This window comes from Rattus norvegicus, chromosome 5 (assembly GCF_036323735.1).
Source record: "Rattus norvegicus strain BN/NHsdMcwi chromosome 5, GRCr8, whole genome shotgun sequence".
Lineage (NCBI taxonomy): Eukaryota > Metazoa > Chordata > Mammalia > Rodentia > Muridae > Rattus > Rattus norvegicus.
In genome coordinates this window covers 67,013,994-67,037,503 of record NC_086023.1, presented here as the reverse complement: position 1 = coordinate 67,037,503, position 23,510 = coordinate 67,013,994, and the positions used below count along the sequence as shown (strand labels likewise).

The following is a 23,510-nucleotide window of genomic DNA, read 5'->3' as shown; positions in this document are numbered from 1 at the left end:
CACAGGTTACCGACAAGTCAAAGAGGTTGCTACTTCCTGCTCACTTAGTACATGGGCTCAGTGTCATCAGTGCAGTGAACCAATGTTATGCTTTGTGGAAGAAACGGATGAAGAAGAACCCTTTGAATTAAATCAGGGCTGAAAAGCTAATGTATCCTTGAGGTAAAACTGTAAAGGTATACTGCTGGCCTTGTCAACTGAGAGCAAATTGCTTCTAGTGGTCCCTAGGGATGGAGCCGAGGAAAGGGCACTTTGTAGATCAATAGCCGCATCCCATGTACCAGGCGATGTGTCAAACTGCTCAAGTAGGACACGAAATCTGGCACAGCATCTGTAACTGGAGTCACTACTTGATTGAGTTCTTGATAGTCAATGTCATCCTCCATTTTATACTTGTCTTCTGCACTGGCCAGATCGGAGAGTTAAAGAAAGATATGGTGGGAACCATTGTTCTTGCATCTTCCAAGTCCTTGATGGTACCATAAATTTCTGCGATTTCTCTTTGGAAGTGATACTGTTATTATTCACTATTTACCCTGGCACAGGCAACTCTGAAGGCTTCCATTTGGCCTTTGCAGTGGTAAAAGTCCTCACTCAGGTCAGGAAACCAGTGTGCTCATTCTGCCAACTTCTAAGTACATCGATCCCAATTGTACATCCTGGGGCTGGGGAAACAACCACAGGGTGGATTTGGGAACCCAGTAAACCTACTGTGAGTTAGAGCTAGCCCAAACTCCATTAATAATTTGATTCCCATAAGCCCCTACTTTAACCTGAGGGCCATAATGTTTCTTGGGGCCTCCTAGAGTCAGTGTCAGCTCAGAAACAGTATCCAATAGACCCTAGAAATTATCCATCCCCCAGTATACAGTTACCTTTGTAAAAGGCCATAGGTACTGTCTTATTTAGGGTTTTATTGCTGTGAAGAGACACCATGACCAAGGCAACTCTTAAAAAAAGGACAACATCTAATTGGGGCTTGCTTATAATTTCAGAGATTCAGTCCATTATCATCATGGTTGGAAGCTTGGCATCAGGCTAGCAGACATAATTCTGGAGGAGCCAAGAGTTCTACATATTGATCTGAAGGCAACCAGGAGAGACTATCCCCTATCCTGGGTGGAGCTTGAGCATAGGACCTCAAAGTCTACACCCACAGTGACACACTTCCTCCAACAAGATCACATCTACTCCAACCAGTCCACACCTCCTAATAGTGTCACTTCCCATGGGCCAAGCATAGTCAAACCACCACAGGTATCTCTAGAGAATGACCAGAGAAAGGTTAACATTAAAACTCTTAGTTATTTTATCAAGGTCCTCCTTCAGGGGAACATATTCATTCATTCATTCATTCATTCATTCATTCATTCATTCAAGGGGTTCTGGGAATGCAAACTGGCTCAAGTGTGGACATTGTTTCATGGGCTGAGATTTCCATTGGCTACAATCCAAAGTGGCCTTTCTTACATTTGTTTGGGATTTTTCCCACTTATACAGATTAAACAGAGTATACCAGGCTCTAATCTATTTCATGCCTGGAAACACCATGATTGACTAGCTAACCCCAAAGGTCATCCACTGTAAGTCATCTACATAAAACACCCACTATAAAAATCACTAAGGGGTAAGGCCATTATGAGCATTTCTTTGTCTACCCATTATGACGGCTATTATCACCTTGAATTTGGTGATTCAGCGCAGTCACCTGGCTCCTGCTGCTTCAGGGTTCCAACTAAACCCTATGCATTTAATTCATACATTCGAGTAACATGTTCTCCCACTAAGGTCTGGTACAAGAAAAAGGGCAACAACAAAGCTTTTCAAACGTGCTGTTTCCTCCTCACATCTTGCATCTTATAGGATTAGTGCAGGCCATGTCTTCTGGACCTTCTCATGGTGGACATTATGTTTTATACTGCGTAGGCACTCAGGGTCTAGCTTTGCAATTTTCCTGAACCTTAAAAAAAATCCCTTCGTCAACACTAAACCAAGGGATATCAGGTATCTCCTATTCCTTTTCAGGAGTCTATCTTTGGCAAAAGCTTTGCCAACTATTCAAGCTGTTGACACTTTTTTTTTTTTTTGAAACTATGAGAGCTTCCACCTTAGACCTAGGATCTCTACTCACTGGCCCATGTCAATAAACTCATCCTGACTCAGGTTTATGTTCCTTTCACCATTATCCCACACCTTTGAAGTCCATTCCCATTCACAGTCCCCAGATGTCTGCTTGAATCAATTAGCAAACTTGTTAAGTTCTTTAACAGTGTAGTGTAACTCCTCATGAACTATATATACTTCCTACCTCCCCTATAGGAACCCAGTTAGCCTTAAGTCTGGTCATATGTGTAGAGGCAACTGTTGGTGGGCCCCGAGGAGCAGCAGTAATGTCTTGCCTGGCATCTTCTTCAGAGAAAGTCACTGATGGTTTAGCAGACAATGAAGAATTAATTTCCTCAGCCAAAGGTGGAAAAGACAGTATTTCAGGGGATGAGGGTGGGAGTACATCTTCCGTTAAGGATAGAGGAACTTCTTCCTTAGGTGAGATTAAACCCTTGAGAATCTGAGGTTCAGAGGTCTCAGCTTCTCCCATGTATCTCTTCCCCAAGTTATAGGAATCACCCCTACCCCATTAATGAAACAATGCCCTTACATTAACTACTAACAGCCTCTGAGGCTGGGATTTGATTTTTCACTGTAAATCAGCCAACCTTATAATGAAGGCTTTGGCTTGATGTTCCTCAACTTGAGCTCTGTGGCTGCTGGTGAGAAGACTTTCTTCCAGGGCACATAGAAACCTTCAGACAGTTTATGCAGGTCTAGAGCTGACCAGCTTTACCGTTGAGCTCATTGTTGTCCTGCACCATATTCTGAGATGCTAGAACTTGGTTAATTCTATCAAGGAGCTCTTTCTTCTCCTTTGTCAGTTCACCTAGAGATGCTAGGAGCAACTAACCAGCATCATCGTTTTCTTTATTTCGCCACAGATTGTCAGCAGTTCTACATACAGACTCATCGAAGCATCACATTGATGACTCGGGATAACCAAAGGCATTTATTTCCTTAAGTTTGTAAAACAGTTCACACCATGAGCTTTCAGTACTCTGCAAGCAACCGGGAAAGCGCCAGTAACTGTAGGTGTTGGCAAATTGGAATATAAAGGAGATTTATAAATATATAAAATATGAATATAAAGTATAAATTACACAAAAGGGATTTATTAGAATGGTTTACAGGCTGTGGTACAGCTAGTCATGACTGTCTACCACCAGAAGGTCAAAGAATTCAGTAGTTGTTCAGTGCACGAGGCTGGATGTCTCAGCTGGTCTTCAGTTTATGCCAGAATCCCAAAGAAGTAGGCTCTAATGCCAGTGAAGATTCTCTCATCAGCAAGATTGGGAGCAAGCAGGCAGAGAGTGAGCTTCCCTTTTCCATGTCCTTTACATAGACTGCCAGCAGAAGGTGTGGCCCAGATAAAAGGTGGACCTTCCCACCTCAAAAGATTGGACTCAAAGTGACTCTTCAGTGCCTTGGGGTTTAGCGAATGCCAGATGTAGTTAAGTTGACAACCAAGAATAGCTATTACATTTATCATCCACTAAAATTAATTTTTCCATGCTTTGTTATATTCATAAGACAGACATGTAACCCAGTGGACATATTTTAATCTAGACTCAAATAGACCTATTGTAGATAAATTTTACTTTTGCTTCACCACAAATTAAGTATTTCTCCATGTCATTATGTGTGTGTGTGGCATTCACTTTCATTATTCTGAAGTACTCTATTGTATGAACAAACCATAAGCCATTGCTGTGATGACATTTGTGCTCGTGGTTTTTAGCAGTTATAAATGGGGGCAGAACAAGTGTACAAATGCATAATTTTTATTATGAACCTCCAAGACTTTTTTCCATGATCTCTATTTGAGATTGACCTTGCTGGTCATCTGGTAAGTAACTCTTCAAAAATAGAAACACTGCCAAATCGCTCCCTAAGTAGTTATTCCAGATCCCACCCTCATTAGTAGTGTGTAAGATTTCTGATTGTTTCCCAAGCTCACCATGCTTCATACAGCAGAGGGTAGAACTGTTGCTAATCTTGTGATTGGTTTTTCTTCCTTTTTGCTCTTTCTTCTTAATTGGTTTTTTAACTTATTTTCCCACTAAGTAAGGAGCAGAACATATTTTCGTAGTTTCTCATCTGTGAGCTGCTTATTAAGACACGTTGTTTATATCCCTCTTAAGTTTTCTTCTGTTGGTTTACAGCAGTTCTTCTCATCTACCTATTTTCTTGAAATATAATCTATATATTTTGATTATCTTTTTCCCCTCCCCTAACTCCCTCTAGATCCTCCCCAACGCCCTATCCACTCAACTCCATGCCTTCCTTTCTCTCTTACAACAGTTCTTTGTAGAGTCTAGATATTAATTGAGTTATGTGGCTTCAGACACTGTCTCCCATTCTTCTTTTCACCATCTCTGTGGTTCTAGCAATGAACAGACAACCTTATCTTCAATGCAGTCACATTTGTCAAGCTTTTCTTCTAATAGCCATGTCCCTATGTTTTTATTATTATTATTATTAACTTGAGTATTTCTTATATACATTTCGAGTGTTATTCCCTTTCCTGGTCTCCGGGCAAACATCCCCCTCCCCCCTCCCCTTCCTTATGGGTGTTCCCCTCCCCATCCTCCCCCCATTGCCGCCCTCCCCCAACAATCTAGTTCACTGGGGGTTCAGTCTTAGCAGGACCCAGGGCTTCCCCTTCCACTGGTGCTCTTGCTAGGATATTCATTGCTACCTATGAGGTCAGAGTCCAGGGTCAGTCCATGTATAGTCTTTAGGTAGTGGCTTAACACAGTGGCAGGCAAAACACACGCGTAAGATAAAAATGAATTTTAAGACATGATGAACATTCTAAAGATTGGGTTTTGTCTGTAATAAAAAAGTCATTGACTTAATATTATAAATCAGCTTAATATTATTTTTAGTTCTAATGATTTACCTGAAAATTGCTTTGGATTTCAGCATGTGCAAAAAGTGACAGTTCCAGCTTTTCTTAGCTAATCATCAAATAATTTGCTTCTCTTCCTGCCTTCCTGTACCAGTTTGGGTTTTTGACTGCAGTATTTTCTTGGGGTGGTTATAATAGGTGGCTGTCACAGATCAATGGCAAAGGGAAACTGTCAGAGTTTATGTGTCAGGAGGACTTCTGAGAGTATACTTGTCGAAATCTCTATCAGGTTGATTAAGCCCACTTATATCTTAAATTACTACTTTTTAGAAAAAACCCAAAGAGATATTAATTTATTCATCATTTTCATTCATCAAGATAGTTGCATTATTTTCCCCCTTTTGATGAGAAGAATTACGTTTTGTTCTAACATTGAACTAATACTATGCTTCCACACTATTGGCTGAAACTAGCCTGACTTTTGCTAGTCCCTTTCCTGTTTTAGAATCATGCCTATCTCTTCCTCGGAACATGGAAAGGCAAGTTATAAAGTGGCCCCTTATGTTTGAACATGGAAAGGTTTCCACACACGTTGAAATGGGTTTTGTGATGGGTAGACCTCTCTGGGGAAGCCATCTGGGGCTGAGTTCTCTTTCATGCAGAAACTTTGTATCTCTTGTCGGATTTCTCTAACACTGACAATGGCATTCCACTTTGGTAAGGTTCTGACTCTAATATATTAGAGAATTCCAATCCAACACACACCAGTCATGTATCCACATCCAGGCTCTCCAGTCCCCGCTTTGCATTTCCCCCTTGCAACTTCTGCTCTGTACCGCATTCTCCATTCACTTAGATCCATCTTCTAGTTCTTTGCGTCTCCTTTGCATTGTGTCTAATGTGTTGTTGAAGAAACCATTAAGGTTCCGGTTTCAAAGCTGATGGTTTGAATTTCTAGATTTTCCTTTTGCTCTTTTTCAAATGTGTTTACTAATCATTTTTTCAAATACAACTTAATTTTCAAACTAATTCACCAGTTCTCTGATTATATTAAATGCTGTCTGCTATTTAAATATGCACTTCTCGGATTCTGCTACTCCATGTCCTGGAGCCTGAAGTGGTTTTGCTATGACAGCTTGTGTCGTGGCTTGTTTGTATGATGTATATGCTTGGGTATGTTACTGTTGGTGCATGCATGCCACAGGGTCCATGTGGAGGTCAGAGGACAAGCTGGGGTCAGTCCTTGTCTTTTACTTTGTTTGTAACAAGATCTCTTGTTTCCCCTATCTAGCTAGAAGGACCCTCCAGAGATGAGCCACCAATGAACTTTATTATTTCACAAAATAAATAATATATAGGATAAATAACACATATAGGTTAAATAATCTAATATTTGTATTAATAATAGGTGTAGGAAAGACAATATATAGTGAGTCAGTTTATTCTATGTATCCAAACAAACAAAATACAGAGAAAGAAGGATTAGTGATCACCTGGGGGTAGAAAAGGAACTAATTGGAAATATTAATGGAACTGAGGGTGTTGCTTTCTTGGATGATGGAAATGTTTTAAAATTAGACTGTGGAAATCATTGCACAACTCTGAAAATACTTTAGATGGGCAAATTTATTATGTGTAAATTATATGCCATAAAATTTTAAACGTTAACACAATGTGAAGACAAATGATTAAACTGTGCTAAAAATTCAAAAGTGTATTTCTTGGAATGGCATTAAATAGCAAATGAAAGCTATGAGGACAGGAAGAGGGAGAGCATGTGGGAAGTGCTCCATACAGTTTTAACTATTGTCTTGTGCAGTTTGAACAAGGAGTCCTACGTTCCCCCTTACTCTGTCTCTGTTTCTTACCTCTTGGATATTAATGTGCTCCTAAGTTTGACTCTAAACTTTGTGTTCATGCACAACCATCGGGGAGTCTTATTAAAGTGCCTAAGTGGCCTATAGCCACTATGTGTTCCTTCATGACTCCTAAATCCCATCTCCAGCCTAGATCCCTCCAGAAGGCAACATTCTGCCTATCTACTTATCAACTGACATACACATTTGAACATCTCTACGTAAGGTCTCTTCTTTTTCACTCTCACCAATGACTAATGGAAAGACAGGCAAAGGTAGAACTATTATAGGCAGGGAAAGAATTGGGAACACTTGGTAGCCGTGAAGCAATTTACAGATCTCCATGGGAGACAGGTCCATTCATCGGAAGGCCGAAGTTGAAGCAGTTGTGCTGCGTGTTGGTGAGCATGTACAACTCAGATGGAGCTGGTGGAAGAGTGCCTTGTACTTGCAGAGACAGTTTGACAAAGGTCATCATAAGCCTCAGATCTGCACACACTAGCCATTGCACTCCTAGAAAGGCAGAGTAAGAGATATCTATATGGGGATGGTTGTTCTGCATTACTTATAACAATATTGTTCCCCTACAGGGAGCTGGTTAAGTCATGATGACACAAACCCAGGAAGAGATAATCATCTCTGAATTAAAATAAAGAAGATGCAGCAGGAGATCATGGTTTGTGAAGGACTCTGATTAAGTGTTATCAGGGGCTGAGTGTGGTAGGTGCACTCTAATCCCCAATGCACAGGCTGAGACGAGTGGATCATGGTGAGTTCAAGGACATGCACATAACATGGGCTATACAGTCAGACCTTGCCTCAAAAGAAATATTGACAGTTACTCTTTGTCTGGTAGAATTATAGGTGATGATTTTTTCTCGATATCTTCAATTCTAGCTATATTATTTGGTTATTAGAAAAATATTAAGATCTAGAGCTATTGGATAGGCAAATAAATATATTGATTTAATTTTTACTTTTGTTTACTATTGCATTTCGATAATTTTTATTTATTGCTTTGCAATTTTTATTGTGATTTGTTGTATGTGTGTGTGCATGTGCACACGCACAGGTGTGTACATGCATGTGCATGCAAGCAAGTATGTGAGGACTGAGTGCTACCCTGTGTCTGCAGAGGTCAATGGACAACAGACCAAGTTCTCCTTCCATTGTGGGTTCTGGGGATGAAACTCAAGCCATCAACCTTGTTCAGCAAGTGCTTTTACCTGCTGAGTCTGTTTCCTGCTCATTCCTTTCTTTCTCTTATCCCATGGTAAATACTTTTACACTTTTTATTGGTTCTTTGTGAATTTCATATCATGTACCCCAATCCCACTCATCTCCCCCTCCCTTCAGACTTGTCCTCCACCCTTACAACATCTCCCCAACAGAGAAAAAAATCATCATGGAAATTGTAGTGTGTCCCAGTGTGCCCCACAATACATCCTTTTGTCCACACCTCTTTTCTTGCAAATGCTCATTGCAATGACTCACTGGTGGTATTGGGCCTCTGGTTTCTGCAACTCTATTACTACTGGATCATCATTGGGACCCCTCTTGGATATCTTGCTGTTGCCCTGTCTCATGGAGATCCTGCAGCTTTGGGTCTGTAGGGCCTGCTCCTTCATGCACTCCAGCCGTTCATTTATAGGGTAGATGTTGGGTGGCCCAATTCAAAGTCTTCGATCTGGGCCTAAGAGATTATCTGAGCTGGTCAACCTGCCAGATCTCCCACTCTCACATCCTTGGGGCTGGTTCACCAGCTAACCACACAACTAGGGCCAGTTCTACCCTGCTTCCCAGGTGAGGTAAAGGGCTCACTCTCCAAAGTGTCGTAGCCCGTAAGGGTCATGACCACTTCTCCCACTCTCATGACCCCAGGGTCAGCTCTTCAGCCTTTCATAGATGGTAAGGGACAAGGGAGAGGAGGAGGGAGCCTCTCCCTCAGAGCCACCATTCAGCAGACAGGAGGCAGGGCTGGCTCTCTTGCTCTCATGCCCTTGGGCAGCCTCATTTGCAACCACACATCAAAGGCCAGCTCTACTGTGCTGCCCACCCAGGTGAAGCTCAGGGCCTGCTCTCCCAAGTGCCCAGGTGAGGGGCAGGACCAGCTCTTCTGCTCTCATGACCCCAGGGCCAGCTCTCATGCCTGCCATAGGTAGCAAAGTTAGAGTGTGTGCATGGGAGGGCATCGCTCCCTTGCCAACACTGCCCCTCGGCAGACAAGCTGGGAGGCCAGCTCTAATACACTCAACCCACTGGGACTGGCTCATTCATGTCCCCATTGTTGGGGTCAGCTCTACCCTGCTGCCCAGATGAGGTGCAGGGCCTGCTCTCCCAAGTGCTGCAGCGGGTGAGGAGCAGGGTCTTGCTTTCCTGACCCCAGGGTCAGGTCGCCCACTTGCTTCAGATGGTGAACGGTAAGAAGGAAGGAGCTTATCTATCCCTTGTCCTCACCATTGCGTGGGAGATGAGTAGTAGTGCTAGCTGTCCCATACTTATATCCTCAGGGCCTGCTCACCTGCAACCCCCACAATGTGCAGGGCCTGTTTTCCAAAGAATGGAAGCTGGCTCGGGGCAGGATAGCTCTCCTGCTCTCATATTTCCAGGGCTAGCTCTCTCATGATACCCAGGTGAGGGGTGGTGCCAGTTCTGCACAGCCCTTAGATATCATGTCCCCAGGCAGCAGCCCAGACCAGGGACATCTACCTGGTCTTCAGTAGCAACAGACCCCTGTTGTTGAAGGGCTGTGAGCCAGATATGGCCCCTGATGTCAGCACAGGCCAGGACCCCCCCCTTGGTCCCAGGAGGCATCAATCCCCAGTCACTCACATCAGACCATTCCTCACTACCTTCAAGTCTACAGTTCTGCCTCTCTTCATTGTGCCCACCGCATCCTTCTGTTTCTCTTCTCTTCCATTTCTCTACCACTTACTTGTTCCTCTGAGTGGTGCCCTGGATCTCTGAATGTCTGGAGTTGTCTCAGGAGTAGACTCAGTAGTGACCCCAGGAGTGCTTGTGCATTATAGAGCTGGGCAGGGCTCATCTCCAGCACCATCTGCTCCCTGAAGGCCTGTGCATCATGGGACTGGTGGTCATCTCAGGCTAGTTCCCTGTCCGAGCCCCATGGTGCCAGACTGATGGTCATCTTGGGCTTGCTCCTTGCCTGGCCTGCTAGAGCAGCCCCTTGTTAGGGTGCTCAGTCTCAGGCTTACTCCTGCCCAGGGCTCGTGGTTCTGGGTGGGGTTCTTCTAGTCTCTGACTTGCTGCCCATCCTGGGAAGCCATCTGGGCCTGCCTGTCACTAGACCGGTGGTATTCTCAGACTTGCTCCCCCCCCCCCCGCCCCAGGGAATTTTAGGCTACCAAATCATTCCGATGCTCATAGGTCAGGTCAGTAACATGGGCATAGCCTCTCTTCTCTCTGCCACCTACTGACACACATGTGACACAACCTCCACTCCTGCAATATCTCTAGGGGCAGGTCACTTTTAAAATATTAATTTTATTATTTTCTCATATAATACATTCTGGCCTCAGCCTCCCCTCCCTCCACTCCCCAGTTCCAACCCTCCCCCACTTCTTCCCCAACTCTGTTTCCCTTCAGCAAAGAGCAGGCCTCCCAGGGAGACCAACAAACACAGCATAACAAGATACAATAAGACTAGGCACAAGGCTCAATGAGGCAACTCAGTAAGAGGAAAAGGATCCCAAGAACAGGCAAAAGAATCAGAGACACCCCTCTCTCCCACTGTTGGGAGTCCAACAAAACCAGCAAGTTAAAGAACTATAGCATGTATGTAGAGGGAATGTTGTGTTCTCTGACAATATCTTAGAGTTTGAAGGGAATTCAACAGAATTAATTCTGGACTCTGATTTTGTACCTGAGGACCAACAATCTCTGGAGGTTATTTAATTAGTGTTTTGGACAGACCTGTGGCCGGTGTCTGGTTCTACAGTGCATTCGAGTTTTCTGTTACAGCTTCTTGTCTTCCTCAAATCAGGTCTGGCTACCTCAAAGATACCTCTCCGCAATCAGATCTTCAATTCAGAGATTGATTTATGAAGCACCAATACTAATGATTAGTTTTGCAGGTGATTTAAAATTAAATGCCAAGAGCGCGCAGCCGTTAGCGGTCCCCGTTTTGACAACTGTCTGCAAACGCTGAGGTGCACGCGGGTCACAGTCCGCGTGACCCATCCCCCGTTAGCGCGCTCGCCTCCTTCAATGGCGCAGTCACCACGCTGGGCGGCCACCCGTGAAGTAGCTACCATGTCTTGTGTCAACGAATAAAGCTCTGGGACAGCGGCGCCCTCGGCGGCGACAGCTGGGTGGGAAGCCTGGACTGGGAGCGGTGGCCCATAGCTTCCTTGAGAGCTAGCAGCGGAAGCAACCTCCAGCCTGGCCACACAACAGCCAGGCAGGTGAGACCTGAACCTGGTCTGGCATGCACGGAATGCTCCTGGAGCCCTCTTCTAGCTGTTAACTTCGGGGGACGGTTGTGGCCACACTGACACGTATTTTCCAAATAAATCGTTTATTCTTGCGGCGGCGGGACCGAACACATTAATATATTTTTAATTTACCCAACACTTCTATCCAGTGATTCAACTTGGTAAGCGTTTTGAGCGAGCATCCGACAGGTTAAAAAGTCGCGGACTGAGCAGCTTGCATTTGCCATGACCGTCCTCAACTGTTTTGAAGATTGTTCCGTCTTATAACTACCAGTGTGCACAGACTCCTACTCAAGTAACGTCGTGGTCCAGCGATGCGAAGAACCAAAGTCTCAAGTCCTGTTTGCCTGCTGTGCTTTCAAGAACCTGGCGATCCTGAAAAAACTAGGAGAATTTCTTCAGAAAGACAATCTTTGTGTCCATTATTTCTGTCTTATGCCTAGGAGTGGGACTGCTGTTTGCATGTGTGTGAAACTGCCAAGTCACCTCCCATTAGCAACACGGGAGAGTTCCAGCTGACAGTTTTTACCAAGTCTTGGTACCGTCCATCTTTTTTCTTTCAGCCTGCCTACTGAATATTACTAACATTGTATTGTGCTCTTAATCTGTACTTGTTTGAGGAGTGAAGATGTTGAGCTTTTTCATGGGCTTAATTTTCTATTTTTAAATATTTCACTTATTTTTTCATTGAATTTGTATGAATATTTTCTTTTGTTAAAAGAAACCAGATTTTGATCTGGGCATTGTGTTGAATGCCTTTAATCCGAGTGCTTGGGAGTCAGAGGCAGACAGATCTCTGTGAGTTCAAGGACAGCCTGGTCTTATAGGGAGTTCCAGGACAGCCAGGGCTACACAGAGAAACCCTGTCTCAAAAGAAGGAGCAAGAGGAAGAGAAGAAACGAAAGTAGATCCTTTTGTCTTACTGGATTGTAAAAACAATGGTAAAGCCCAACTTAAGGAGGCAAGCTACACCCTAGAAAAAGCAGGAAACTAATCGTCTTGGCAACAAAACAAAGAGAAGAAAAGCACACAAACATAACCTCACATCCAAATATGAATATAACAGGAAGCAACAATCATTATTCCTTAATATCTCTCAACATCAATGGCCTCAACTCCCCAATAAAAAGACATAGATTTACAAACTGAATACACAAATTCTGCATTCTGCTGCCTACAGGAAACACACCTCAGAGACAAAGACGAGACACTACCTCAGAGTGAAAGGCTGGAAAACAACTTTCCAAGCAAATGGTCAGAAGAAGCAAGCTGGAGTAGTCATTCTAATATCAAATAAAATCAACTTCCAACTAAAAGTCATCAAAAAAGATAAGGAAGGACACTTCATATTCATCAAAGGAAAAACCCACCAAGATAAACTCTCAATCCTAAATATCTATGCCCCAAATACAAGGGCACCTACATACATAAAAGAAACGTTACTAAAGCTCAAAACACACATTTCACCTCACACAATAATATATTTCAACACCCCACTCTCATCAACGGACAGATCATGGAAACAGAAATTAAACCGACATAGACAGACTAAGAGAAGTCATGAAGCAAATGGACTTAACAATATTTATAGAACATTCTATCCTAAAACAAAAGGACATACCTTCTCACCACCTCATGGTACTTTCTCCAAAATTGACCATATAATTGGTCATAAAACAGGCCTCAATAGATATAGAAATAATCCCATGCATCCTATCAGACCACCACGGGCTAAAACTGGTCTTCAACGACAATAACGGAAGAACGCCCACATATACATGGTAGTTGAACAATGCTCTACTCAACAATAACCTGGTCAAGGAAGAAATAAAGAAATTAAAGACTTCTTAGAATTTAACGAAAATGAAGGTATAACATACCCAAACTTATGAGACACAATGAAAGCTGTGCTAAGAGGAAAACTCATAGCTCTGAGTGCCTGCAGAAAGAAACAGGAGACAGCCTATATTAGCAGCTTGACAGCACACCTAAAAGCTCTAGAACAAAAAGAAGCAAATGCACCCTAGAAGGCAGGAAATAATCAAACTCGGAGCTGAAATCAACCAAGTAGAAACAAAAAGGACTATACAAAGAACAGAACCAAAAGCTGGTTCTTTGAGAAAATCAACAAGATAGATAAACCCTTAGCCAGACTAATGAGAGGACACAGAGAGTGTGTCCAAATTAACAACATCAGAAATGAAAAGGGAGACATAACTACAGAATCAGAGGAAATTCAAAAAATCATCAGATCCTAATACAAAAGTCTATAATCAACAAAACTTGAAAATCTGCAGGAAATGGACAATTTCCTAGACAGATACCAGGTACCGAAGTTAAATCAGGAACAGATAAGCCATTTAAACAACTGCATAACTCCTAAAGAAATAAAAGTCATTAAAGGTCTCCCAACCAAAAAGAGCCCAGGTCCAGATGAGTTCAGTGCAGAATTCTATCAGACCTTCATAGAAAACTTCATACCAATACTATCCAAACTATTCCACAAAATTGAAACAGATGGCACACTACCAAATTCCTTCTATGTAGCCACAATTACACTTATACAAAATGTAATTACAAAGACCCAATAAAGAAAGAGAACTTCAAACCAATTTCCCTTATGAATATTGGTGCAAAAATACTCAATAAAATTCTTGCAAAGCGAATCCAAGAGCACATCAAAGCAATCATCCACCATGATCAAGTAGGCTTCATCCCAGGCATGCAGGGATGGTTTAATATACGGAAAACAATCAATGTGATCCACTATATAAACAAACTGAAAGATAAAAACCACATGATCATTTCATTAGATGCTGAGAAAACATTTGACAAAATTCAACACCCCTTCATGATAAAAGTCCTGGAAAGTATAGGAATTCAAGGCCCATACCTAAGCATAGTAAAAGCCATATGCAGCAAACCAGTAGCTAACATTAAACTAAATGGAGAGAAACTTGAAGCAATCCCACTAAGTTCAGGGACTAGACAAGGCTGCCCTCTCTCTCCCTACTTAATATAGTTCTTGAAGTTCTAGCCAGAGCAATCAGACAACAAAAAGAGATCAAAGGGATACAGATTGGAAAAGAAGTCAAAATATCACTATTTGCAGATGATATGGCTGTATACTTAAGTGATCCCAAAAGTTCCACCAGAGAACTACTAAACCTGATAAACACCTTCAGCAAAGTGGCTGGGTATAAAATTAGCTCAAATAAATCAGTAGCCTTCCTCTACACAAAAGAGAAACAAGCCGAGAAAGAAATTAGGGAAACTACACCCTTCATAATAGCCCCAAAATAATATAAAATACCTTGGTGTGACTTTAACCAAGCAAGTGAAAGATCTGTATGATAAGAACTTCAAGCCTCTGAAGAAAGAAATTGAAGATCTCAGAAGATGGAAAGATCTCCCATGCTCATGGATTGGCAGGATTAATATAGTAAAAATGGCCATTTTACCAAAAGCGATCTACAGATTCAATGCAATCCCCATCAAAATACCAATCCAATTCTTCAAAGAGTTAGACAGAACAATTTGCAAATTCATCTGGAATAACAAAAAACCCAGGATAGCTAAAGCTATCCTCAACAATAAAAGGACTTCAGGGGGAATCACTATCCCTGAACTCAAGCAGTATTACAGAGCAATAGTGATAAAAACTGCATGGTATTGGTACAGAGACAGACAGATAAACCATTGGAATAGAAATTAAGACCCAGAAATGAACCCACACACCTATGGTCACTGGATTTTTGACAAAGGAGCCAAAACCATCCAATGGAAAAAAGATAGCATTTTCAGCAAATGGTGCTGGTTCAACTGGAGGTCAGCATGTAGAAGAATGCAGATTGATCCATGTTTATCACCCTGTACAAAGCTTAAGTCCAAGTGGATCAAGGACCTCCATATCAAAACAGATACACTCATACTAATAGAAGAAAAAGTGGGGAAGCATGGACACTCGAGAAAGTTTCCTGAACAAAACACCAATGGCTTATGCTCTAAGATCAAGAATCAACAAATGGGATCTTATAAAACTGCAAAGCTTCTGTAAGGCAAAGGACACTGTGGTTAGGACAAAACGGCAACCAACAGATTGGGAAAAGATCTTTACCAATCCTACAACAGATAGAGGCCTTATATCCAAAATATACAAAGAACTCAAGAAGTTAGACTGCAGGGAGACAAATAACCCTATTAAAAATGGGGTTCAGAGCTAAATAAACAATTCACAGCTGAGGAATGCCGAATGGCTGAGAAACACCTAAAGAAATGTTCAACATCTTTAGTCATAAGGGAAATGCAAATCAAAACAACCCTGAGATTTCACCTCACACCAGTGAAAATGGCTAAGATCAAAAACTCAGATGACAGCAAATGCTTGTGAGGATGTGGAGAAAGAGGAACACTCCTCCATTGTTGGTGGAATTGCAGACTGATACAACCATTCTGGAAATCAGTCTGGAGGTTCCTCAGAAAATTGGACATTGAACTACCTGAGGACCCAGCTATACCTCTCTTGGGTATATACCCAAAAGATGCCCCAACATAAGAAAGACACATGCCCCACTATGTTTATAGCAGCATTATTTATAATAGCCAGAAGCTGGAAAGAACCCAGATACCCTTCAATAGAGGAATGGATACAGAAAATGTGGTACATCTACACAAGGGAATACTACTCAGCTATCAAAAACGATGACTTTATGAAATTCATAGGCAAATGGTTGGAACTGGAAAATATCATCCTGAGTGAGGTAACCCAGTCATAGAAAAACATACATGGTATGCACTCATTGATAAGTGGCTATTAGCCCAAATGCTCGAATTACTCTAGATGCACAGAACACATGAAACTCAAGACGGATGATCAAAATGTGAATGCTTCACTCTTTCTTTAAAAGGGGAACAAGAATACCCTTGGGAGGGAATGGGGAGGCAAAGTTTAGAACAGAGGCAGAAGGAACACCCATTCAGAGCCTGCCCCACATGTGGCCCATACATATACAGCCACCCAATTAGACAAGATGGATGAAGCAAAGAAGTGCAGACCGACAGGAGCCGGATGTAGATCGCTCCCGAGAGACACAGCCAGAATACAGCAAATATAGAGGCGAATGCCAGCAGCAAACCACTGAACTGAGAATAGGTCCCCTATTGAAGGAATCAGAGAAAGAACTGGAAGAGCTTGAAGGGGCTCGAGACCCCAAAAGTACAACAATGCCAAGCAACCAGAGCTTCCAGGGACTAAGCCACTACCTAAAGACTATACATGGACTGACCCTGGACTCTGACCTCATAGGTAGCAATGAATATCCTAGTAAGAGCACCAGTGGAAGGGGAAGCCCTGGGTCCTGCTAAGACTGAACCCCCAGTGAACTAGACTGTGGGGGGGAGGGCGGCAATGGGGGGAGGGTTGGGAGGGGAACACCCTTAAAGAAGGGGAGGGGGAGGGGTTAGCGGATGTTGGCCCGGAAACTGGGAAGGGGAATAACAATCGAAATGTCAATAAGAAATACTCAAGTTAACAAAGATGAAAAAGAAAGAAAATTAATGCCAAATTATACAAATGTGTGGAGTTGGGAGGGAGAAGAGAAGGAGGGAGGGAGGAGACAGGGAGATAGAGAAAGAATGAGATAGAGATAGATATAGATAGATATCACAGAACAATTAAATCTGTACAATGGACGGAAGTACTTCTGTCAGGATTTGGGTGCAATCTCCAAGCTCTGGGTCTCTGGGCCAGCTACTTAAACCTTTCTAAGTGCACATGAATGATCATACATGCCTTCTTTTCATTGCTGTGAAGACGATCCATGCCTGTATCCTCATTTGCTCCTTCAGATCCTGTTTTTACCGGTATTTGAGAAGGCAGATGTATGTCACACATTTGCTTTCGTTGTCATGGTTTCCTCCATTATGTCAACTCCATAGAAGGTGGGCTGTCAAGGTGGAATTCAAGAAGAAACCATAAATATTTGCATACAACTTGCTTCAGAGAACCTGGGGAGGGGCCCTCCCAGAGTGGGAGAGTCAAGTTCCCACCAGCCCGAGGACAGGAGCGAAATCTGCCTGTCATAATAATGGGATAGGATAGTCAGTCATCTGGATGAGGCTCCTGATTTACTGGGAGCCAAAGAGTGCTGTGTCCAGGATGTGGGGGTGGTGGAGGAAACGTGTCTTAACAAAGAGTCTTGGGAGACGCTCAACCACCATTAGCTCTCTTTGTGTGAGGGATCAGCCTCTTCACGCTGGTGTGGGGCCATCAGTCAGGCCTGCAAAGCTGCCTTGTGTGGGGAAATGGAGAGGCATCGTGCATTCAGGTGCACCTCTGTGGGCCACTGTACCCTGGAATCCATTTTCTTCAGTTCTAGGGTCTTGCCTCAGGTCCTGTTTCTTCCTCTCTTGTCTGACTCAACGGTCTCCTTTATCCAAGAGAACGGCTTTTGTGGTTTTGTTACTCGTGGTTAACTGTGGTCTGGAAATGCAAGATGACAAGAATAAGTAGAAAGTTTTATAATTTTGTGTCATCCTCAGCCACATGATAAAGCTTTATATGGCCCCATTCTCTCCTGACTAGGGCATGAATGATCTGCTGTCCTGAGTGTCTACATGGTGCATGCTCCCACCTCCTAGTCACTTGGCAGCTCTGCAGGTTGTCAGACCATGCTCCTGTTCGTGTAACTGCCATGCAGCCTAACATGTTCACAGGGCCAGTTTCCTCACTACATCTCATCATTAGAGAATTGTGTTAACGTGCATAATCACAAGAGGGCTGAGTCTGTCCAAGGTATTCTGGGAGAAAGAGGAGGAAGAGATATTAATATGATTTTATTACAATATATTATATCACCTGCGTTTTATAATATCACTGTAACCTCTTATTCCATTCACTTATAATTTACACTTTATTATAACTATTTTTGTTTGAGAGAACACATGTGTAGGTTCAGTGACTGCCTGTAGTTTCAAGGACATCTGGGAGGTCTTGGAACTGGCTCCTGTGGAGATGAGCACAGGCATTCAACACCTTCCCCTCACAGACTGTTAATCCCCACCGTGTGTGTGTGTGTGTGTGTGTGTGTGTGTGTGTGTGTGTGTGTGTGTGTGTATGCAGGAAGGTTTCTTGTATCGATTCTAATTTGTGTTTCTTTTAGCACATTTACATTGGTCTCTGTTTTAAATGTTTTTTTTTTCCCTGAAGTGATTGGCAACCCTTGGCTCTCCATATTTTACAAGAAATTTAAAAATGAATGAACACCTCTTATTTGTGGGCAGAGCCTGACCTAGGTGAGTTTGTATTCACTGTCTACAGAGAAACAATGGATTCTTCAGTGAGAGTAGAATGCTAGGTTTGTTTGTTTGTTTGTTTGTTTGTTTATAAGATCTGTGTATTGTTTAGAGTGGAACTCTTTTATCTCTTGCCCTAGTGGAGACAATGGACTTGAGTATTACTCTAAGAACGCTGAGAGGTGCTGAGAGAAAGGCAGGCTGCAGGCTCACAGCTGATCTATGCAGTGCGTCTCAGGAAGACACCAGTCACATCTCCATTCTCAGCAATCAGCAACTCCAGGTGACACAAAACCAGTGCAAACCAACATGTGTGATAGTGCACAAGAGCAGGAAGAGAGTGTTGATGAATGTGGACTTTGAAACTAACAATAAGGTAACTGCATATATATATATATATATATATATATATATATATATATATATATATATATATATGGCACATGCATGTAGCTACGGGCCCTGTGCGTGACACTGTGGAGGTTGTGAAGACAACTTTTGGCATTTGATTCTCTCCTTTGAGGGACTGAACTTACATCATCAGATCTGCATCTGCATGTAAGCACTATTATAAGAAATTAAAATTTAAAATAGAAATAATTACAAAAATAATATCCCCCTTTTCCTACCTTCAGTCCCCACCTCCATGTACTCCCCTTTGCTTCTTCTCAATATTATGGCCTCTTTCTCGTGTGTGTGTGTGTGTGTGTGTGTGTGTGTGCGTGTGTGTGTGTGCGTGTGTGTTTGTGTACCTCTCTCAGTCCCTTAGTGTTACTTGTGTGATAGGATTTCGGGACTGACCGTCTAGTGTTGGATAACTCATTAGGACCCATCCGTCCCTGAGGAAGCCTCCTGCTGCTAGTCCCAGCATCCTTAACTGCTGAGCCATTTTATCTGTTCATGCATATGTTTGTCCTCCTTAAAAAGCTCACCACCCCAAGCAGTTGGTTGATATCCTGTACTTATTAACCCTATTCTACCATTTCCAGCCATCTTCAGAGTGAGGTACACAGAGATTTTGGTGACATAAAGGGCAAACTAAAGAAAGACTGTGAGATTTATGAAGCTTTCAGAACAGAGGTGGAAAACTGTGGCCTTCGGGTCAGATCCAACCAATTTTTATGTAACACAGTGACACTTACACATTCTCTATGACAGAGTTCATATCAGAAATACAGTTAAAGGGTTGTGACACCAATGAGAGGCTTAAAAGCTTAAATAATTGACCCCCTGGCCCTTCACAAAAGAATGTCCAACCTCTGAGCTAGAGGCTACATTCTGCATAATGGGTTACGGATTTGGAGATCCATGTCCAAAAAGATGGATGATGTAACAGTTAGAAAACAGTTGTCTAAGTTGGGTTTGGAACATGCCTGTAGCACCAGCTCTAGGAAGGTTGAGACAGGTGAAGCCAGGCAGGCATTATGAATTCAGCCTGGGCTACATAGCAAGAGCCTATCTCAAGAATGAACAAGTGATCAAATAAAAAACAAAACAGAAACCCAGAAAGCACAGGTTGTAGGGGTAACCGTCTCAGTGGGTCAAGGTGCTTGTCACCAAGCCTGGTGATCTGTGTTTGATGCCTGGGCCCCACACAATGAAAGGAGAAAACAAAACAGTTGTCTATACCCACTAACACACACACACACACACACACACACACACACACACACACACACCACACACACACCACACACACACACCACACACACACACCACACATACACACATACACACACATACACACACACATACACACACACACCACACACACACCACACACACACCACACAGACACACACACACATACACACCACACACACACACACACCACACACACACACACCACACACACACAGACACACACACATACATACACACCACACACACACACACACACACCACACAGACACAGACACACACACATACATACACACCACACACACACACACACCACAACACACACACACACACCACACACACACCCTAAAATAAGAAAAAAAGTTTCTAACGGTAATTGAGTATTTACATGTACCAGTAATTAAACATTTGCATTGTTGTATTTAATAGTAATTAAGGATCATCTTTCAAATTAGATTGCATGGGTAATGTCAGGTTTATAGCCAGAAGGTAGAATAGAGCCCAGCAAGTGTGGACTCTCAGAGCAGGATTGCTGCAGTAAATGGCAGTAAAAAGAGATGAAGACCCTTTCCTGGAAATAAGACTGTAAGTCTCAGCGAAGCTGATTTCAAGTCCACAAAGAGAGCTTCTCTGGGGTTTTATCAGCTCTCCAGTCTATGGCACTATTGACTTGTGACAGAAGCTTAAAGAGATAGGGCTAATAGGCAGTCTTCTGGATCAGTTTGTGTTTGCCCCAAAGAGGAGACTGAACCCACCCCCCCTTCTTCCCCTCTTTCACTTCCTGGTGCAATGGGAGGTCTTCCTCTGCCACTTGCTCCCATGGTGATATGTCCGTCACCACAGGCCCAAAAGCAATGAGCCAACTGACTGTGGCCTGTGAGTCAAAGCAAATCTTTTCTTCAATATTTCAGAAAGCTGACCAATATGGATGTCTGTCATCCTGAGGGGATTCATGAACGCTTGTTACCCATTTAGAAATAATATGTGAAAGTTTCATGTAGGATGAGCTAAAGACAGTTACCGTTTCCAAAATTCTATTATTTGAACAAGGAGTGGGAAACGTAGAGCTTAGGGTTTAGAGATCCTCCACCATATGCTGTTTCCTTTAGAAACTCCAAGGAGGAGGCTCAAGAAGGTTGGTGTAGTGGAAAAAACTCAGCGAGGATCAGGAGAGTTTGGGTCATAATTCCACTTCTGTAACCAATTTAACATTGTGGGTACAGCAAGCACTAATCTCCCTGAGCCTGAGTGTCCTCCAGTGACAGGGGTACTGGATAATCTCCTTTGGTTCTAAAATAATTTTATCCTGGAATCATCAAGGCCCCTCCCACTGAAAGTTCAGACTAGTTCAAACAAGTCATTGCCTTCTTATGAGCTGCCAGAGTACCAGGGTACTCTGATAGTGACCTGTGAGTCAAAGCAAATCTTTTCTTCAATATTTCAGGGTATCTCAATCTAAGCCACTTCCTTCCTTCCTGTCCCTTGTCCCTTTCAATGGCCCTGTTCCCATTTTGCTTTCCGGTGATCCCTACTTTGGAAAGTAAGCTAAACCAGGCTGTAGGTTTTAGCTTTTCTTTAGCACCTTCATTGTTAAAATGCTTTCCCAGAGGAGACCTAAGCAGTGTCTATCCCTTCTAAGATACAAATGGCAAACAGAAGCATGATGCTGGCATAGCTCCCTCCCAGAAACCACTGACTTTACTGGGTCTCCTTACAGAGCTTCCATGAGGAGGTAACCTACATGGCTGTGGGTGCTCCCCTGCCGCAGCTGTGCTTGGAAAATTTTAACCCAACAAAGATAACAGCTTTCTAGTAGCCACACAGATGGAACCCCACTTCTGTAGTCTCCCTAGCACCTCTACACTCTAATACATACATAATATATACCTACATACATGTGTGTGTATACACACACACGCACACACACACACACACACTCACAGACTTAAGCTAGAGTTGCAATCTACAGATGGTAGCTTGCTTGCTGGCAGGGGCTTTTGCAACCCTCTCCATTCCTCCTGAATGATGTAAATAGTCAATAAGCCCAGCTAGCATGGCCATTTTGCAAGAGGGGACAGCAGAACTCATCAACACGGCTAAAGGTTTGGCTTGGAGGACAGTATGTAACAACAATGTAGAATCCAAACTCTACTCCACTCCCAGAAGGTGGGGTCTTAACATTGACCTTGAGAAGAAGACGGGCTTCCTTCGCTTAGTGAACGTGAAGAGTATTTCATCATTGGTGGAAGGAGTGTGTCAGCTCTCAGACTGACACATTTACCCATTTTCCTATTGAGGTTCTTTAAGGAAGTTATTTTCCTAAGTGATGGCAGAAATGTAACTTTAGAGATACCTCTTGTGTGGCAGCATTTTCCCCCTATGTCCCGTTCATGTAGATATAAAACTCCCCTTTCTCAAACTGTACTGTTTTGAACTTTTCATTTGACTTCATTTAGTTGACTATCAACAGTTGCCCGTGCTCCACACTATATTTGGCCACATATCTCATATTAATTCTGAGCGGCCCTAAAAACTGCTGTGTCATACTAAAAACTCCTTTCAGTCCGAGGCATGCCAATGAGTGTTGCCAACTTCCAACTGCTTTTCATCCCGAAGATTAACAAGGCCGCCACATGCTGTTCTTTCTTACAAAACGTTATTGCCTGCGTTATGGCGAGGACCTGAAGTGGTGACATTAATCCCGAATGGGCAGGACGGGTACCCTTAATTCTGTCCTGGTGGAGAGCAACTTGAGCTCTCTGCATAAGCCTTTTATTTTAGGAATTCCTTTCTCCATCATCGCTCCTATCAGGAACCTTAGTCAGTTGTTAGGAATTTTCCTTCTCTCCTGAAAGATAACATTCCTCCTCTTTCCCTTTGAGGTACCCGGAATCCACATCCTCAGTGAATAATCTCCAGCATTCATTTAGCAGCTGAACAGCCTCCCCAGTCATGTTTTAATTATTCATTAGTAAGCCATGGGAGTTCCAGCTAAAAATGGAGTCTGGCTAGCTGCCCCCCATGAAGCGTTCTCAACTTTCCTCTAAAATGGCTGTTGAGACAGAGGGCAAAAATAGGTACTTTAAAAACAAAAGTAAAAATAATGGCCGACACAATTTCAAAGGGAAGAAGCTCTGCCATTACAAATAATAAGGTTGAGACACGTCTTTTGTTTTCCTCTGTGACACACTGGATAGCTTTACTATCTGGAACAGAATCCCTTTGAAACCGGGAGGGAAGGTTTGGGTCCCCACCATTCCACACATCTTCAGACCTGGAGACAGTAGTACAAATGAGAGTCTGGGT

At 42.9% G+C, this 23,510-nt stretch overlaps 2 long non-coding RNA genes and 1 other non-coding gene across 7 annotated transcripts in view; 1 reads left to right on the top strand and 2 right to left on the bottom strand.

The window, feature by feature from the left end:
• Positions 1 to 6,568: 6,568 nt before the first annotated feature.
• LOC120102874 (uncharacterized) lies at positions 6,569 to 11,001 on the bottom strand. The gene is made up of 3 exons (XR_005504759.2): positions 10,750 to 11,001; positions 8,311 to 8,509; positions 6,569 to 7,329 (listed from the first exon to the last, which is right to left on the bottom strand). It is a non-coding gene; the product is annotated as an uncharacterized LOC120102874 (long non-coding RNA).
• LOC120102873 (uncharacterized) overlaps positions 7,303 to 23,510 on the top strand; it is a 36,971-nt gene continuing 20,763 nt past the window's right edge. The window contains exons 1-3 of one of the 5 annotated variants that reach the window (XR_005504757.2): positions 7,303 to 7,585; positions 18,478 to 18,563; positions 18,704 to 18,939. This is a non-coding gene — a long non-coding RNA (uncharacterized LOC120102873). Of the gene's footprint in view, positions 7,586 to 10,199; positions 11,241 to 16,728; positions 18,940 to 23,510 lie in introns of those variants that run through there. The other 4 variants (XR_005504758.2, XR_005504754.2, XR_005504756.2 and 1 more) reach the window with 4 other exon arrangements.
• LOC120103308 (small nucleolar RNA SNORA17) lies at positions 10,169 to 10,300 on the bottom strand. The gene has a single exon (XR_005505383.1). It is a non-coding gene; the product is annotated as a small nucleolar RNA SNORA17 (small nucleolar RNA).